Source organism: Olea europaea, chromosome 3, assembly GCF_002742605.1.
Source record: "Olea europaea var. sylvestris chromosome 3, O_europaea_v1, whole genome shotgun sequence".
NCBI lineage: Eukaryota > Viridiplantae > Streptophyta > Magnoliopsida > Lamiales > Oleaceae > Olea > Olea europaea.
Window position 1 is genome coordinate 14051124 of NC_036239.1, and position 7999 is coordinate 14059122.

General features: G+C 33.9%; 1 long non-coding RNA gene and 1 other non-coding gene across 2 annotated transcripts; one reads left to right on the plus strand and one right to left on the minus strand.

Moving 5' to 3' along the window:
- Nucleotides 1–458: 458 nt before the first annotated feature.
- LOC111386912 lies at nucleotides 459–5492 on the minus strand. Its single transcript, XR_002701336.1, has 2 exons — nucleotides 5370–5492; nucleotides 459–791 (listed from the first exon to the last, which is right to left on the minus strand). It is a non-coding gene; the product is annotated as an uncharacterized LOC111386912 (long non-coding RNA).
- A 54-nt stretch (nucleotides 5493–5546) lies between these two features.
- TRNAS-GCU lies at nucleotides 5547–5628 on the plus strand. Its single transcript has one exon. It is a non-coding gene; the product is annotated as a tRNA-Ser (tRNA).
- Nucleotides 5629–7999: the final 2371 nt, after the last annotated feature.

The following is a 7999-nucleotide window of genomic DNA, read 5'->3' on the forward strand; positions in this document are numbered from 1 at the left end:
TTTATATAGTAGGGAAATAAAACTCTCCTACTTCAGAATATAATTGATTCCATTTCAACTCACCTCTCATTCCATTCTGCAATCCGCAAGTAACGTCGTCTACAAGACCAGCTCCAACCTTAGGCCAGACTAGCCCTTCGTGATGTGACGAATATTATTTTGGTCAATAATATTCGACAATCAATATTTGCAGTGTAATTTATGTGTATGTGCACAAGTTGTTTTGATTCACACTATTAAGTTCAGTGCTTTCATTATTCCCAAAATAATTATGCTTCAGTAACGTACTGCCCACTATTAATCTCTCATGCTTGTAGCTTTTGGTGTCGACAAAGCCATGTGATTTCCGAATTTCAACTATGTTTCTCACAATCAAAAGAAACAAATAAAAAAAGGGCATTTACGGAAGGAGAATAATGATGGAATAGGGTAAAAGCAATAGGGTAAAGATGGGGAAAAAAATACAAAGCAAAAGAGACCTCTTTTCCCAACATCTTTATTGCAGTGCCAGATAGTAATGTCACTTAAGGATAATTATTTCAACGTTTGCCAAAGAGAAGGAAAACACATATATTTTCTCCGAGGCTATACTACATGTACATTATAATGTACATGTGGAAATCCATGTAGAATTATCCTTCTCTGATACCAATTATCACGGGCTTGCAATGAAACTATTCTTCGTCCGTCCACCCCTCGCAATGATCAAGACTAGCAAGTGCTTTGATCCACAATTGTTATGTGCCAGTAGAAGATCCAGTAGCTACTGCATATCTGCTTCTTTCGGCAAACTCCAAGAATTATTGTTTACAACGTTAGAAAATTGAGTCTAAAACTTGAACTATTAACATGAAAAATTCCTTAAGTATATATTTATTTTCAATAAATAGGTCGAATTCTCTTTTATGGAAAAACTTGGTATAAGAAATTTGTACAAATGGAAAAGTTTCAAAAATGCTTTAGGATGATGACAAAAATGTTGAAACGACATAAAGATAGATACCTAGTTGTCATATCAAATCACATGATAATATTTCGCAAAATTACTCAATAGAATAAAGACCAGATAACACTATGAAATAATGACATCTTTTAGTTCTCTTATCTATTTTACTTTTATCAATTTCTCCTTTTCTGTATCATTTCGGCAATAAAAGCTTTTTCTTTACATAAAAAGTAGAGAAGCTTGTGAGCCCATTTATGCAGAAAGAGAAACTCAAGTCACAAAGCTCGAGTCTTTGTTACGACATGTTCAATACGTCGATAAGAACCCCCAAATATATGTATTCCTCTATCCTTGTCCTTCAAAATTCAGAGGTCCAAGTTGATTATTATGGACAGAAAATCTTAAGCAAGATCTTAGGGAACATGATTAAGACAGAATAATCAATCTAGTGTTTATTTGTTTCGTCATAAGCCATTGATGAGTAAATTATTCGACGTACATTCTGTAATATCAAAAGGAAAGACCAAATGTTGCAAGAACAAATTAAAGATAAGGCTGGAAAAAGCATGGATTATCAAAAGCAAAAGGGTACTAGTTTGTGTGTTTGAACGTGTGCTATTATGTGCAATGTCCAATAATATCCATGTTAGGCATTTCAAGATTAGAAGCTATGACAAATACTTTAGGATTGTTTATGGGTACAATTGTTACAAAATTAAATATGCATATCACCGTAGACAATGAATTGGATAAGACTTTAACCAAAAAACAATACATTATCCAGTCCACCATGTCAAACATATTCGTATTTACTTTTCAAGGGTTTAAAGTAAAACCATTCAATGCTTCAAGCTAAAGACAGATTGAATATTTAGATGAGATCATTCGACGTAACATTAGAGCATATAAGTATCAATCTGTTTACAAAAAGTATGCACGCTTCAAACATTTAATGAAAAAGTAAATCCGAATCAATCACTGAATAAGCATACCCCATTACATATATATCCAAGAACAAAATTGATTCCAAAAATCACCAATAGAAAAAGGATAAGAAAGACATGTCTATTCATTATTAATTATTTAGCTTTATCTTTATCTTTACTGCTTCTTTTGCTCAACCTGAAAACAGTCACTTTAGTTAGCTCTCTTTACCCCTATTTTATGCACACAACAAACATCCAAGAGTCCCTCCTTATCCACACACGTTCATCATCCTCTCTTTCCTTGTCTTCTCTTTATAAATAAATCCCAACAAATACAGGCAAAATCAAAATTTTACAAGTCAGAAACAAAACACTGGCAATTTGTAACAGTCTAACATGGAATTATTGACACAAATGTGGTCTTTTCTAGGCCTCCTCACAGTCCTCCAAAACATCTTGCCTACACAGCTTCTCTCATTTCTGCATTCTATCTACGAATCCGTTCAAGATGTATGTAGCCCATATTCTTACTTCGAAATCCCAGAATTCAATGGCTATGGCGCGATTGATGTAAATGATCTTTACCTCCATGTGAATCTCTACCTCAACTCCATCAACACCTCCACAACATGCCGCCACCTCACTCTTTCCCGCTCCAAATCTTCAAACAGAATTTCATATACAGTTGCACCCAACCAAACTGTCCATGACTCCTTCAAAGGCCACCACCTCTCTTGGACTCACCATGTCGAGACTGCCCAAGATTCCCTTGATGAAAAACGTAGCTTCACCCTCAAACTTCCCAAGCGCTACCACATGACTCTCCTTAATCCTTATTTGGAACATGTCACAACACGTGGAGAAGAATTTAAGAGAGTTTCAAGCGAACGCAGACTCTTCACCAACAATGGGCACGGATCTTTTGAGTCGGGGTGGTCCTCCGTGCCCTTTCGCCACCCTTCCACATTCGACACACTTGCACTTGAGCCAGAGTTGAAGAAACAGCTAACAGATGATCTCAAGGCATTTTCTGAAGGCAAAGAATTTTATAACAAAATTGGACGCGCATGGAAACGTGGATATTTGTTGCATGGACCTCCAGGGTCAGGAAAATCCAGTCTCATTGCTGCCATGGCTAATTTTCTGTCCTATAATGTGTATGATCTTGAGCTTAGTAAAGTCTCAGACAATTCTGAGCTAAGGGCTTTGCTCATACAAACTACAAGCCGTTCAATCATAGTGATTGAAGACATAGATTGTTCAATCGATTTAACAGGGGAAAGAATAACAAAGAACAGGAGATTACGACCAATGACTAAGAATTGCCAGCATGGAAGTGGCAATGGAGAGGATAATGGGCGGGTGACTTTATCAGGGCTGCTGAATTTCACTGATGGGCTATGGTCATGCTGTGGAGAAGAGAAAGTGATTGTTTTCACTACAAACCACAGGGACACAATCGACCCGGCACTGATTAGATGTGGGCGTATGGACGTGCATGTTAGCCTGGACACATGCGGTATGCATGCCTTCAAAACCTTGGTGAAGAACTACTTGGGGGTGGACTCACACGTACTGTTTGATGTGGTGGAGAGTTGCATAAGATCAGGTGGGGGCCTTACGCCAGCTCAGATTAGTGAGATCTTATTAAGGAACCGTCGAAATGCTGATGTGGCAGTCAAAGCAGTGATAACTGTCATGCAAGCAAAGATTTTGGGAGCTGACATGGCAAAGTCACCGGAGAGCCTAGACCGGGGTTTGACTGAGTCTTTACCAGAGAAAAAAAGGGAAGAGAGGTCTAATTCTTGGGAGAGTAAAGCTAAATTTCTTGTAAGACTCACATCTTTGACAAAATCTGACTCTGGAAGAAGGGGAATTTGAAGTTTGAACCTTTCCGGAGCTTTAATGTAATTTTTGAGTATAACCTATGAAATTTTTGTGATTCAGCTCATATTGGAGCCATTAAGCGCTCAACAATTTATTTAGACTGGTAAAAGTCTTACAATGTTTGAAGTAGTAATTCTGAGAATTTTATAAAAACTTTTAATGAGTTGAATCCTGACTTGGATACGGCTTTATGAAAACATTCATAGTCCCATAAAAAAACCTCTGGACAAAACATAGCAAAAGATAGTGTTTCCAAGAATTTTTCAATTATGTTAATGGTATTGGATAAAAGATTTATATAGACTAAAATGAATAATTTTCAGGCTGTAAAGAATGCAATCAAATTATAGAGGTCTTTAAAATTTATGAGTACTGAAATTGATAGTACAGCCCACAGAAATGAAGTGATGAAGTCTTGCAGTCTTATAAACTATATAATCAAGTGTCTATGATGACAATGAATTAAGTTTCTAAAGGGTAAAAGGCCTGTAAAAAAATGGGTAAGTAAATTGAAAAGTGTCAACATATGAGTTTGAACCCAAAGCTCAAGAAATGGTTTTTCAGGGGCACATGTAATAGAGTAGACCTGTAGAAGAGAAACTGCATACACTTTTGGGAACTAAATACATTACGAGAGATTAGGAATATTTATGAGTTGGGTTGGACTGATGTTGCAATGTGTTCCATGGTGCCTTGGATATGAGGAAAACCTTGTTGCCGTCACTGATTGCTATTATGTTTAATAGTACGATCATTTATTTCAATCTGTTTTGTTGCTGCTAAGTAGTATATTAGTGGGTTATGGTTTTCTAAATTGAAAAGTCAAAGGTATATGTATCAACTCTTGGGAAGATCCCCCCCCCCCCCCCCCCCCCCCCCACAAAAAACCCCACCCNNNNCCCCCCCCCCCCCCCCGGGCCAAAAAAAACCCCATTGCTTTAATCTTGAAACTGTGAAAACATTTTATTCAGTCATAAGAAAAACAAATAGGAAAAACACAGATTAACTAGAGAAAAGTGATTATCTGATAAACTTCGATCTAGTCATGTTTTTTCTGATTTATTGTGTGGACACATTCGTGACTATAAGTTATTTCATGGAAAATGTTAGCTTCCAAGAATTCAACATAAGTTTCTACATTCCAGCCAGCTAATTATCCATCTGTTTAATCTCCCAAATTGAATCATAACACAAAAATTATGCATATCAAAAGAAAGTAATTTGGAATTCCCAGCATCAGTTATGGACACAGGCCATAATCACAACATGAACATACAAAAGATAGGAGAATTATCTGCAATGTGAAGTTCAGGAATCAACTCAATTCAATACTTATGACACATATTTATTGATTTGTAGAAGAATAAGCGCAAAAAGACGCATGAAATTAGTTTCTTTCTAAACAATAACCTGCAATAAGAAACTGAAACTGTCCCTAAAATCATGGACTCAATGAAGCTCAAAAACATATGAATATATTTAAGCTAAATTTAAATTGCACAGATACCATCAATGACCTCCCTCAATTTGTGAAATAATGCAGGAATGGAAAATCTATTAAAATGTAACTCTATTTTTCGGTTGAATTCAACAAAATCCAGATGACTCACCAGAACTTGAAGACGTTGCAACCACATCATCTTCCATCCGCCGCCGCCACATCCTCCTTCCTGATGACTATTTCCCCTTTTCCAAATCCCTGGCATCTCTAAAGCGAAGGTGTTCGTGGATTTTGGGTAATCTGAAATCATTCATTTATAATAATTGTCAATACAGCTATTGCCAACGTCGCTTTGGCCGAGTGGTTAAGGCGTGTGCCTGCTAAGTACATGGGGTTTCCCCGCGAGAGTTCGAATCTCTCAGGCGACGTTTGTGTTATGGTTTTTTCTCTTCGTTCAAGTTTAAAATACTTCCAGTTTCCTACAAATAAGAATGTGCACAAGTGACTATAATAAAGAATATATTATATTAACAATTATAAGTAATTTTCTTTTAGTGCGTCCTTCACAAAGTCTTATTCTTATTTGTGTAATTTTATGGGGAAACAAAGTTTTATATCCAAAAGAGTATAGTAATGTTATTTGTATATTAAGATTTACAGATTGATATATAGAATGATTATATGAATTATATTAACTAACTTCTAATTGATTTCTTTTTTATTTCTGTCTATTCCTCTCTCTTGCATGTCATTATTCTATACATGAACTTGTAAATCATGACGTACAAATAGCATTCTCTAGATTATAAGGTAAAATTTGCATGCAGTCAACGCCTAATGTGATTTTCTATGGTTTTGATGGTTGCTTGAAGGTTGAAATTTAGGAATAACGAAGAAATTTGTCAAACCCCGATACTCGAGATAGAGATTGCTCGCTTAATCAAGTATTCAGGTCGGGGTCGAGGTTGAGGATGGGGCGGGGGACTTCACCCCGAGCAAGTACGGGTAACAAAAGCCCCAACCTATTTAACTTTTTATTTTCTTTTGAAGAATTCAATACATTAATGGAAAACTCCATGAAATTTAATTAGTTCTAATAGAAGATGACAACTAAAATTATTTAAGAAATATGATAAACAAAAAAAGTCTTAGTTTATCAAATATATTTGAATAATTTAACTTTTAAAAATAAATTAATTAATTAAAAATTTATTAAATATATTATTGTCCCACTTTAATGAATGGGGGCAATAAAATGAATTATAAAAAATAAAAATAAAAAAAAACTAAAAAAAAAATTTAAACGGGTAGCAAATGCGGCAAGGGCCCACCTCGCCTTAAATGAGTAACGATGCAGGTACAGAATGGAAAATTACCATGCAACCTCCCTCGCCCCAATCTTGCCGGTTGCCATCCCTATTCAAATTAGAGCTAGTTTGTGGTTGGGATTAGATTCATCCACATGTATTCAACTCAATAAGAAGAGATAGATAGTGTGTTTGGCAAGATGATGTAGGGCGAAAATGAAGAATCGATGAATGAACACACTATCAAATTTCTGTAAATAAATATCACAACACGATCAACATCTAGTTGCTATTTTTTCCTTAAGAATAAAAGAAATCAAATTATAAAAACTTATAAATTCACGCAGGTATACAAAAAATTTGGACTCATTGATTTTATATATTAAATATCAAGAATTTCAGAGAGAGAAAAATTTCAAAGTGTACAATATCTATTCCAAAACAACTTATTCCCATGAAGACTTACAACTATTATTTTAAAAAATAACTAAAATTTATATAATTATACAAAATTCAGATAAATACTAAAATTAAAAGTTTAGGATGAAAATTAAAAGTTCTAATACTTAAAATCATTTCAAAATAAATGAAATTAAAATTTGATTAGTCTTCAATTGTTCGAACCAAGTTTGATTTAACTCAAAATCCTCTGCTTTTGCTTCAAATGTTCCAAGTCAAAAATTTATCTAAAATTATAATATTTAAACTTAATTAAGTAAAATTATGTTCAAAATTACATATATAAATCAAGGGAACAATACAAAATTAAGGTGGTTAGAAAATACAATTTTGAAAATTAACAAATATGTTTTAAATATTCAAAAATCATGTTATAATTAAATTTAATTAATTAAATAAATTATTAAATATATTAAAGTCACAGTCCTATACAATTTATTATCACAATTACTTAGTAATCATAGTCAGAAAATTTCACAATCACAAATTACAAATTTCATATGTCACGACTTATTTATTAATTACAAATTATTAAATAATCACACAATATTTCTCGATCACAAATTATTTATCTGTCACAAATTATTAAATTAATATGTCACGTATTATTTCTTGATTATAAATTACAAATTTTATATGTCCCAACTTAGTTTACAATCACAAATCACTAATTTTATAAATCAAAATTTATTTATCGATCACAAATTATTAAATTAATAGATCACAAATTATTCTGAGTCACAAATCACAACTTATTTTACGATCACAAATTATCAAATTAATTGATCCCAAATTATTTCTCGATTACAAATTATTAAATCAATTGATCACGACTTAACATATTATGAGTCACGGTTATAAATTTAGTCACAATCTCATACTTTATTCTCCAAAGCTCCAACAAAGCAGATCTCCAAAACCACCACCAAAACCCCTAAAAACCCAACACATGAAAACTACCACCGCCTTCACACCACCAAACAACTGTTTTATTTTCCATCGACAGCCACAAATAAAAACAATCACCAAACTC